We start from the raw sequence: 12,510 nt of genomic DNA, 5'->3' as shown, positions 1-12,510 counted from the left end.
ACTGCCAGAAGAATTGTTTGAGATACAAAGAAAAACCCACAGGTAACCTCAGGGGAAATACAGGCTACTCTGGAAAAAGAAGGTGTGGTTGTTTCATCGAGCACAATACGACGATACTTGAACAAAATTGAGCTGCATGGTCGAGTTGCCAGAAAGAAGCCTTTACTGCGCCAATGCCCCAAAAAAGCCCAGTTACAACAGGCCCAACAACATCTTAGCACGCCTCACAGCTTCTGGCACACTGTAATTTGGAATGACAAGACCAAAATTGAGCTTTAAGGTCACAACCATAAGCGCTATGTTTGGAAATTGGTCAACAAGGCTTATAGTGAACAGAATACCATCCCCACTGTGAAGCATGGTGGTGGCTTCCCAGGAAGGCGTTCCGGAGGCATCCGAAACAGATGCCCAAGCCACCTCAGCTGACCCCTCTCGATGTGGAGGAGCAGCGGCTCTACTCTGAGCTCCTCCCGGGTGACCGAGCTTCTCACCCTATCTCTAAGAGATCGCCCAGCCACCCTGCGGAGAAAGCTCATTTCGGCCGCCTGTATCCAGGATCTTGTCCTTTCGGTCATGACCCAATGCTCATGACCATAGGTGAGAGTAGGAACGTAGATTGACCGGTAAATTGAGAGCTTCGCCTTGCGGCTCTTTCTTCACCTCGACAGACCTATATATCGACCGCATTACTGCAGAAGCTGCACCGATCCGTCTGTCAATCTCCCGTTCCATCCTTCCCTCACTCGTGAACAAGACCCCTAGATACTTAAACTCCTCCACCTGAGGCAGGCACTCTCCACCAACCTGAAGTGGGCAAGCCATCCTTTTCCGACTAAAGACCATGGCCTCGGATTTGGAGGTACTGATTCTCATCCCCACCGCTTCACACTCGGCTGCAAACCGTCCCAGTGCATGCTGAAGATCCTGGTTTGAAGGGGCCAACACGACAACATCATCCACAAAGAGCAGAAACGAAATTGTGTGGTCCCCAAACCTGACACCCTCCGGCCCCTGGCTGCGCCTAGAAATTCTGTCCATAAAAATTACGAACAGAACCGGCGACAAAGGGCAGCCCTGCCGGAGTCCAACATGCACTGGGAACAAGTCTAACTTACTGCCGGCAATGCGGACCAAGCTCCTGCTTCGGTCGTACAGGGACCTGACAGCCCTTAGCAAAGGACCCAGGACCCCATATTCCCGAAGCACACTCCACAGGATGCCGCGAGGGACACAGTCGAATGCCTTCTCCAAATCCACAAAACACATGTGGACTGGTTGGGCAAACTCCCATGAACCCTCCAGCATCCCGTAGAGGGTATAGAGCTGGTCCAGTGTTCCACAGCCAGGACGAAAACCACACTGTTCCTCCTGAATCCGAGGTTATACTATCTTATGAATCTTATGAAAATGGATGGCAAGATGAATGCAGCATGTTATCAGAAAATACTGACAGACAATTTGCATTTTTCTGTGCGAAAGATGGGACGCTCTTGGATTTTCCAGCACAACAATGACCTTAAGCACAAGGCAAAGTTGACCCTCCAGTGGTTACAGCAGAAAAAGGTGAAGGTTCTGGAGTGGCCATCACAGTCTCCTGACCGTAATATCATTGGGCCACTCTGGGGAGATCTCAAACGTGCGGTTCATGCAAGACGACTAAAGACTTTGCATGACCTGGAGGCCAAGATGAATGGGCAGCTATACCACCTGCATGAATTTGCGGCTTCATAGACAACTATTACAAAAGACTGCATGCTAAAGGGGGCCATACACAGTATTAAGAACTAAGGGTATACAGACTTTTGAACAGGGGTCTGTTCATTTCTTTCTTTGTTGCCATGTTTTGTTTTATGATTGTGCCATTCTGTTATGACCTATAGTTGAATATGTATCCCATAAGAAATAAAAGATGTGTTTTGCCTGCTCATTCATGTTTTCTTTACAATTGGTACATATTCTCTAAGGGTATGCAAACTTTTCTGTATATCATTCATAGAACCAGTTTTAATCTGTTAGACTATTTAGTCTGTTAGATGATTGGGAAAAACTGTACACAGTTTCCATAAAGCATTCAGGGTCATTTTAAAAATGTTAATAAAGGAACAGGAATGAGAATTTGAGAACAAAATAAAAGGGTTAATTCCATGAAAACCTCCGAGTGATTTTCCCCACGGTCGTGTCCCTAAAGAACAAACAGCCATACACATCCACAGAGAATCATCTGACTGCCACTGCTGGGTGAGAGGGCATTGTAACACACACATCCACACTTGTTTTTATCTTTGTGGTGAGCTGAAACACAGAAATGTTGTCCTATCCTGTCTGCCCTAGCCTTAAACCTAACCTGACCTAACCTCAATTACCTAACCTTTATGGCTAAACATAACGTAGCTCCAATGCCTAACCCTAAAATTAACCAGTGATGCCGAAATCAAAAAGTAACCCAAATTCCGACACTAGAATGTTAACATTTTCAAACCTAAACCCAATTCCCATGCTGGATATCAAATGTATCCTACTGGGCTGACATCAAATTCAAAATGGGATTGTATTATACTCAGTTTCAAAATTGTATATGTTGTGTTTTGTATAAAATGTATTATAGGAACAAATAATTTGCACATCATTACATTCTGGTTTTATTAGCATTATACGCAGCTTCCCAAAATATTTGGAAACAGGGTTGTAACTTGGGAGGGTTTCTTTCTGTTACTCAGTCAGTCAGTCAGTAAGAGACATTCGTTCTTCTTAGCCGGCTCCGCTAACACGGTCCGGCAAAAAGCTCCAAAAGAATGGTTAAAAATAAGAAATGGAAGGTTATAGAATGGCCGAGTCAAATCCCTGATCTCAATCCTATTGAAATTTTGTGAGGGGAAATGAAGCGGGTTGTGCGTGCAAGAAAGCCTTTTAACATGACACAGTTTAAGCAGTACTGTATAATGTGAGCAAGAATTCTTCCCAGTCGATTTAAGAGACTGATAGAAAGTTACAAGAAAAGGCTACATAAAAGGACGTTAGTAAAAGGGGGCCAAACCAGCTACTAAAGCTAGAAGTGTACTTATATTATAGTGTACTCTGCTCTATGAAATTGCATACCTGTTGATTTTTTTATGAATGATTACAAAGTACAATATTTCATTGTAAATTGCTAAATGAAGATACCTTTACCTGTCAATAACTTTTAAGTGAAGATTACAAAAAAAGAAGACAACTTTTCAGGGGGTGTATTTACTTTTCATAAGAGCCAATTACCTGTTACTTGATGGCACTAATCACCTGTTCTCCTCCTTCTATAAAGGCACGGCAGCTCATTAGTGGCAATCAAATGATATGTGGTTCCCTCATGTGGAGAACGTGACGGAGAGAACAAAGGAAAGGTACTGGTTCCATCTCATGGAGAGACAAGCGAAGAGACAGTCCACCCCCACAAGCGAGCTCTCCACCACGCATAGTTAAGACGATGCCACAACCGTGATTTCTGTCATAGTTATTCGGCTTGTTTCTTTCTCGTTGACCAGTTTTATGTTGTAATTTCGGGAAACATACTTTGTTGTGTGCACACGTTTGAAAAGAAGGACTCAATAGAGAAATGGTTTTGTTTTGATCATACCTGCCCCTGACTCATTATTCTTTCCACCTTCTCGCTTAAGAGCAACCAACATAAGATATGGTCTGCTCACAATGACAACTAATTGAGGGTTTTGTCCAGTATATCCTCTCCGGACACTTCATCTGAATGTCATATGAATGTGGGGAAAGGGGATGCTGCATGCAAGCACTTTTCAGATGTGTGTTTGTTCTCACAAACAAACATACATTTGTGCATGGACAAGCATACTGAAACACAAACACACATTGTCACCAGTAGCGCTTTAGATGAATGTGTGTATGTGTATAAAACAATGGAGCATCCTCCTGCGACTGTGAAAAGTGACGATCATTCGTCCTTTCCTTCTGGTCTCCAGTGAAGAAGTGCTGATGGTAAACGCAAAAAACCCCATGTGTAAGATTTCTGCCCCATGTGGATAAAAGGTTTATTACAAGAGCCTTATGTTTAATTTGAAATATTTCTCCTTTCCCTCCTCCATGTAGCGCATGCTGACTTTTATCTTCAGGTTTCGTCTACCAGTTCTGAACTGCTGTGAAAAATATATTTTTTGTTATTAAAAATATATATATTTAAGGTAACATTATTCTATACACAATATCATGTTTTTCTCTTTCCTATTGCAATCAAAATACACACACAAACACTCTGTTACACAGAAAACAGAAAGTAGTGCATCCATGCTGCAAACACTTCATAGACTACACCATTATCAGACTGCATCATTATCAGAAGCTCTAACATCAAGGATCACAGCCCAATCACAACCAAACTCCCAAATGACCCCTCAGTTTTGGAAGAACTACAACAAAACTCATTGAAGGCCTGATGCAGTTTCAGGAGTACCAGGAACACTGTGGACATGATTTTCCCCAAGACCCTTTCATGGCCTTTGTGGATCTCTAAAAGGCCTTTGACATGGTCGACACAGGGCTTCTGTGGAAATTTGGCTCCTCTGGGAATTTTGTCAACATCCTGCACCAATTCCACAAGGGGATAATGGCACGGATGACCATACTAAGTCAGGAATCCGAACCATTTACAGCGGTTCCCAACCTTTTCTTTAACTGGGACTACCAAATAACTGTTGAGTCCAAGATTTCTTTTACATAAAATCTCTTTTATTTTTGTATGTAAAATATTTTATTGTACATTAACTACTCCCAACTGTTTTAATAATTGGAAAAAATATGTACAATTGAATAAGAATCATCACTTACTTCACAGACTTCCTCTGGTAGCTCACAGACTAAAGGTTAAAAACAACTTACGGGTGCACAGCTACACACTGGGGGTGCATTCTAGCTCCAGTTGTCTTTGGCATCTTCGTTCTACGTGTTTTAGTGCTTCTGCACAATGACATAAAAAATTACTGCAGTGTTACAGTGGACTTCAAATCAGTACGTTTCAAGAGGCCACAAAAATAAACTGGGTCTCTTGGTGAACGCCTTCAAATACGTGGGCAGCCTCTTCTCTGATGATAGTTACACCAAATTATGGTGAACCCTGGTCTTACAGGTGGTGGCCAAGAATGTCCAGTGACTATAAGTCTGTAATTCTCAAACCTCATTTGGCAGGCTTAGAAGAACAGTCTTCCAGAACATAAACCTCAACAATCATGCATAAACATGGGTTTATTAGGTAGTGGCAATCACATCAATAGCTGTGAATCATGTACAATTGCCACATCAGGATGTTCAAGGCTTAATACATCATCTGACTCTAGTGCATTCTGGGAATATCCTTTTGCAACCAAATGCCCCTTGTTGATATAATCTGCAAAACCAAACGCATGTGTATGTCTATAATCAACCAGCACATATTCTGCCAGCAATTTCTGCTGACTCGGTTATGTCATTATGACCGTATATGGGCCTGCGAGGTAACACCGCATCAGGGTCGCCATTCGGCAGGGGGGGCAGAAAAGGCGCTACTAGAACTGTACCGCACCTGGCTAAAGGATACTGCCACTGACCGCTCCATTTGATGCAAGCTCTGCCAGCAAGGAATGAGGAAGCTCGAAGTGGCTCAAGAGAACAGAAGCACTGGAAGCAAGTACACCCATAATGCCCTGTCAGCATCAAACAATGTGGGCCCAGGATAGGATTCTAATGTTGCACAGAGGCTCATAAACAAAGGCAGAAGTGGAAGCTCCTCATTTGATATAAGCATCTACAATAAGATTCATCACTCCAGTTGGTCAAAATTAAACTAACTCTCCGCTGTACCTTTTATGTATGAACCCAGTTGTACTGAATGTATTTTAAAGCCTTTAAAGGGAAATATATATATATATATGATATATGTATATTTCAGAGTAGATGTAATTCATGCTGTCAGAAGGCCATGCATAAAATTGGAATCTCAGAAGTTCTGGTCTTCTGGTGTTCACTATGCTTTTAAAATAACCAGCAAAAGACCCATTGATTGGGGCTAGATAGTGGTTTCTGCTCAAAGCATAGTGACCCAAATTTGTTGGCTTTGGCCGCTGAACCAACTTTTTGGGGAACTTTAGTCTACCTGACCAATGGATCTGGAGATTCCTGAAGCATCTGCGCATGTGCGGACAACCTTCCACGTTTTTAATTCTCTACAGAAAGTCTCTGGTCTACTCACTGAGTACAGTCTAGTCTGGTGAGTTCAATAAACTTAAACAAAGCTAAATCAGTATCTGCAATATCACATTGATCACAATTTTTCAAGCTACACAACAAGAAAGAATATTAAAGCACAGTGTTTTTTTAAGACCAAACCCCCATTGGGTTAGACTAGAATGAAATTCTTCAAATATTAACATCCAAGCAATTTCTATCTGCACAGCTAATTATTACTGTCATTAATTATAATTTTGTGAAACACGTTTTTTATCTTCACATTTTGTGGTCTATCTCTATTCAGAAGAAAAACAACCAGTTGGGTTATACCTTGGAATAGACCAAACATCCCCATGTACAACCAAGTTTCTAATATTTATGGAAATCTGGACCCTCTCAAGATACAACCCTGTTTCCAAAAAAGTTGGGACGGTGTGTAAAATGCAAATAAGAACAGAATTCAATGATGTGCAAATCATTTATCGCTACATTTAATTGATAATTGTAGAGACAACAGATCAAATGTTGAATCTGATAAATGTTGCTGTTTCTAGAAAAATACACGCCCATTTCGAATTTGATGCAAACAACACGTTATAAAAAAGTCGGGAAAGGGACTGCAGGCAGACCAGTTTTGCACCTGGAATCTTTTACTATGGAGCCATGTCATTGTAATACGTGCAGAATGTGGTTTGGCATTGTCTTGCATAAATATGCACCCCCATACCATCACGGATGCTGCCTTTTGAACTGTGTGCTGATAAAAAGCTGCATGGCCCCTCTCCTCTTTAGCTCGGAGGACATGGCATCCACGATTCACAAAAATTATTAAAAATTTTGAATAAGATTTGGGTTTTCCACTTCGCCTCAGTCCATCTAAAATGAGCTTGGGCCTAGACAAGGCAGCAGCTTTCCTGGATCTTGTTTATATCTGCTTTCTTCATTGTATGGTAGCGTTTTAACTTGGATTTGTGGATGTAGCGATATACTGTGTTCACAGAGAATGGTTTTCAGTAGTGTTTCTGAGCCCATGCAGTGATGTCCACTACAGAAACGTGTCTGTTTTTAATGCAGTGAAGTCCACTACAGAAACGTGTCTGTTTTTAATGCAGTGATGTCCACTACAGAAACGTGTCTGTTTTAATGCAGTGCCGCCTGAAGGACTGAAAAAATTGTTTTCGGCCTTGTCCCTTGCATACAGAGATTTCGCCAGATTCTCTGAATCTTTTAATGACATTATGTGCCATAGATGATGAGACTCCCAAAATCTTTGCAATTTTATGTTGAGAAACATTACTCTAAAATTGTTCCACCATTTACCTGTGCACAGAATGGTGAAATCTTTACTTCTGACAGACATCCTCTCTGTGATGCTCTTTTTATATCCAATCAAGTTACTTTTTTTAGCATTACACAACTTTTCCAGTCTTTTTTTGCCCCTGTCCCTGCTTTTTTGAAACCAGTTTCTGGCAATACCATTTCTCAGTTTCAACATGTGAAATATAGTATTTGTAGTGTTTCATTATTGCATTCTGTTTTTCTTTACATTTTACACAGCGTCCCAACTTTTTTGGAAACGGGGTTGTATGTTTTGAAAAATACAAACACTCCCATGTATATTCTGGTTAGACCAGACACCCACACGTTTATTTTGGTTAGACCAAACATCCCCATTTATATTTTTGGTACCATATAGTATAATCTATGTTGGCCACTCCTCGAATTCATGACATCCAAATATATCTAAGAGCCCATCTTGTAGTTCAGATATTCAGATATAGGCTGAGAATTTGTGGATGCTTAGATTGGCTGCAGACTAAGCCAATCAATGTTTTCTTTATCTCTCAGTAGCGAAAACTAAATTAATGAGAACTTTGGCTGTCAGAAGCCCTCAAACCCTTTTGAGTGTCTTTGTTTCAGTCTGCAACAGATATGCCATGTTGGTGGATGTAGTTACAAAATCAGAGAGAATGAGTGTTTTGGATGATAAGAATCCATTTTGAGATTTAATGAGAACATTTGTTATACAATACCTTGCTAGAGACACATGATTACGCTCTGAATACTTTATTTTTTCTCTTGCTTTGCTTTAATTTATGCAGTCTCAGCCATTTATCCTTCTTTGTCTGTCTCTCTGTTTATCTATCTCTGTCAGTCACACACAGAACTGATATGCAACTTCTCTGCTTAATTGCTAAGCCACTGGGCACACACTGTGCTTTTCTGAGCTAAAACTGGAATCACTTGAAGTGGAGTGGGTGGCTGTGTGTGTGCATGTGTACATGTTTCTGAATGCGTGTGTGTGTGTGTTTGTGTGTATGTGCATGCATTAGAGTTGGGGAATATAGGATTTACATCCAAATTGCAATACATTTCCTGAATTGTTGCAATAATGGTTAATATAACCATAGATTTAAAACATTATTTGTCACCAGAAACCCCTTCAAACTACAATGTACTTCAAAAGTATTTAGACTCTTTATAGATGCAATCACAGCTTTGAGTCTTCTTGAGCATGCCCCTACCAGCTTTGCACACCACAATTTTGTCAGTTTCTCCCATTTTTCCTTATGGATCCTCTTAAGCTACAGACCGGTGACATAAAGTTTGGTCTGGAAGTATTTGGACACTGACACAATTTTGGATCTGTACGCCACCACAACAGATTTGAAATGAAACAACCGAGATGCAATTGAAGTGCAGACTTTCAGCTTTAATTCAAGGGGTTGAACAAAAACATTGTTTGAAACATTTAGCATTTGCAACCATTTTCATACCCAATCCCCTTATTTCAGGGGCTCAAATGAAATTGGACAAACTAACAATAACATGTACATCTTTAATACTTTGTTGAGAATCCTTTGCAGGCAAGACTGGAATGCATGGACATCACCAAATACTGGGTTTCCTCCTTTGTGATGCTTTGCCAGGCATTTACTGCAGCTGTCTTCAGTTGTTGTTTGTCCGTGGGTCTTTCTGCCTTAAGTATTGTCTTCAGCAAGTGAAATTCATGCTCAATCGGGTTGAGATCAGGTGACTGACTCGGCCATTGCAGAATATTCCACTTATTTGCCTTAAAAAACTCCTGGGTTGCTTTTGCAGTATCTTTTGGGTCATTATCCATCTGTGACGTGAAGCGCCGTCCAATCAATTTTGCTGAATTTGGCTGAATCTGAGCAGACCATATATCGTGATACACTTCAGAATTCATCCGTCTGCTTCTGTCTTCTGTCACATCATCAATAAACACTAGTAAACCAGTGCCATTGGAAACCATGCATGCCCATGCCATCATACTTCCTCCACTGTGTTTTACAGATGATGTGGTATGCTTCTGATCATGAGCCGTTCCAAGACATCTCCATACCCCCCCCCCCCATCATTCTGGTACAGCCCGATCTTAGTTTAATCTGTCCAAAGAATGCTATTCCAGAACTGGGCTGGCTTTTTTATATGTTTTCTGACAAAGTCTAATCTTTCTATTCTTGAGGCTTATGAATGGTTTGCACCTTGTGGTGAACCCTCTGTATTAGCTTTCGTGAAGTCTTCTCTTTATGGTACACTTGGATAATGATGTGCCAACCTCCTGGAGAGTGTTCTTCACTTGGTTAGATGTTTGGTAAAGGTTTTTTTCTTTACCATGGAAAGGATCCTACAATCATCCAACACTGTTGTCTTTCGTGGACATCCAGGCCTTGTTGTGTTGCAGAGCTCACCAGTGCACTCTTTTTTTCTTCAAATGTACAAAACTGATTTGGCCACTCTAAATGTTCCTACTATGTCTTTGATGAATTTTTTTTTTTTTTGCAGCCGTAAGGATGGCCTGTTTCACTTGCTTTGTGTGCTCCTTTGACCCCATGTTGTGGGTTCACAGAAACAGCTTCCAAATGCAAATGCCACACCAGGAATCATTTCCAGACCTTTAACCTGCTTAATTGATGAAGAAATAACAAAGGAATAACCCACACCTGTCCATGAAATAGCTTTTGAGTTAACTGTCCAATTACTTTTGGTCCATTGAAAAAGAGCTGTAATTCCTAAACCCTTCTTCCAATTTGGATGTGAATAGCCTCAAATTAAAGCTGGAAGACTGCACTTTAAGCCCATTTTAATTATTTAACTTGAATATATTTTGGTTAACAGACAAAATAACAAAACCTGTCAGTGTCCAATTATTTCCAGACCTAACGGTATTACAGTAAAAAAATGAATAAATGAGTGGAGGAACATAACAAATGCAGATGCTTCCATAAAGGTGTATTGCATGATACAATTAAGCAATTAACATCCTATCATGTTCTGTGGCATAATGCTGAGCAGGCTCAGTTTACCTCAATTTTGAAACATGATGTAGAGATTGACAGAAAGAGAAATACATTTAATCAATTAGATTACAAATCATCAAAATACGTCTACTGTATAAAAAAATAAAATGTGAAGGGGTCTGAATACATTCCGAAAGGGACAGTACATCAAGGTCTGAGCAACATGGCCAAAATATCTTAACACTGTACAGTATTTTGGAGAGTACTGTATTTTATGTTTTAATTATGCTTAATGAGTACTGCATTATATAGTGGTCTGGGTCTCCCGTGTTTGGGTCTTGGTCTGGGTCTCCAGGGTTTGGGTCTTGGTCTGGGTCTCCAGGGTTTGGGTCTTGGTCTGGGTCTCCAGGGTTTGGGTCTTGGTCTCCAGGGTTTGGGTCTTGGTCTGGGTCTCCCGTGTTTGGGTCTTGGTCTGGGTCTCCAGGGTTTGGGTCTTGGTCTGGGTCTCCAGGGTTTGGGTCTTGGTCTGGGTCTCCATGGTTTGGGTCTTGGTCTGGGTCTCCAGGGTTTGGGTCTTGGTCTGGGTCTCCAGGGTTTGGGTCTTGGTCTGGGTCTCCAGGGTTTGGGTCTTGGTCTGGGTCTCCAGGGTTTGGGTCTTGGTCTCCAGGGTTTGGGTCTTGGTCTGGGTCTCCCGTGTTTGGGTCTTGGTCTGGGTCTCCAGTGTTGTGGTCTTGACTCCATCTCTGACTTATAATAGTGAACTTGTGACAGAGGTTAAGCAGAAACAAGGCGAAGACCCAGACCTCAACTTGGACTTGCAGTGCAAACACGAAGAAAACATCCGCTCAGCTGCACACGAACAAAAACAAAAATCAGCCTTAAAATATTCAAATTGGATGAGCTCAGCGCTGGGCTGTAACAAAACCCTGCACTCATAGAGTGGAGGGTCCACAGGACCGGCTGTGTGAGAAGCCCTGGAGGAGGGAATGTACAGACCCACATCATCAGCTTTCTCACATGGTCACTATACTCTGCCCTATCCGCCGGGGTAAACAAGTGGTCCAGGCGAGGCGCACACCAGCGGCTGTGTGGCCTATCTGCAACATGACTGTGGTTCTGGAGGGGATCACGTCAGCACATTATCACCAGTTCAACAGTCAATAGCTTCATTTATGCCGCAATAGAGAGAGAGAGAGAGAGAGAGAGAGAGAGAAAGAGAGAGAGAGAGAAAGACAGAGTCTGTCTCTCTTTTACTCTCTTCTCTCAACTCATGATGCAGATCTATAAAGGCCATTAAGGTAAATGAACCCATAACGTCACTACACTTTTCGAGGTACACCTGCAGAGGATTCCCTCCAGCTGTGTTGGACAAACCATCTTCATTCGACCAAGTGCCTCACAGCAGGTCAACAGGTGTCTGAAACTGACCCATTCAGGTCTGCTGTTCCCTGGAATAGACATCATATTGTATGTCCATGTCATATTTTACTCCCAAACAAAAAAACGCATACTGTGCGTGCACAAATACACACACAAACACACCCAGAATATTTACATTGCTCCAAGTGTAAAGTTACAGTCATTTTAAAACGTAACAAGTTAGGCCTACTCGTTACTGTGTGAGAATTTAATTTCTCTGTCATATGGAACCTAATATTTTCATACCTGTGATTTTACAGCTAAGAAATAGAACGCAGTTAAGGCCATTGATCTATAGTGAATCATGGTATATTTTATATACAATATGCCACTACGCGGGAACCCCTAAAAGCAGGAAGGGCCTCCACCAGACACTGTTCTCAAAACGTGTTGTCATGATAACACCAGAAGACAAATGAAACAAGTCCATCTCTTTCTTCTATGAACGTATGACTGGAGTAATAACTTCAGGAATGCTAGACTGTCCCACAAACCAAAACAAGATTAGCAGCTATGTCTACCTGTATACATGGGTGGCATTTGGATTAGGGCCTAAGGACAATCCAATAAAAAAAGTTTGATATTCATCAACGTCAGATTAGCTATCCCCATGTAAAACAGAAAT

General features: G+C 41.5%; 1 protein-coding gene across 3 annotated transcripts in view; it reads right to left on the bottom strand.

Moving 5' to 3' along the window:
• Positions 1–12,510, bottom strand: part of pde8b (phosphodiesterase 8B) — a 58,244-nt gene that overhangs the window by 42,702 nt on the left and 3,032 nt on the right. The gene's annotated exons all lie outside the window — the stretch shown is intronic.

The sequence above is a fragment of the Esox lucius genome, chromosome 14, assembly GCF_011004845.1.
Source record: "Esox lucius isolate fEsoLuc1 chromosome 14, fEsoLuc1.pri, whole genome shotgun sequence".
NCBI lineage: Eukaryota > Metazoa > Chordata > Actinopteri > Esociformes > Esocidae > Esox > Esox lucius.
This window is presented reverse-complemented; position numbering and strand designations above follow the sequence as displayed.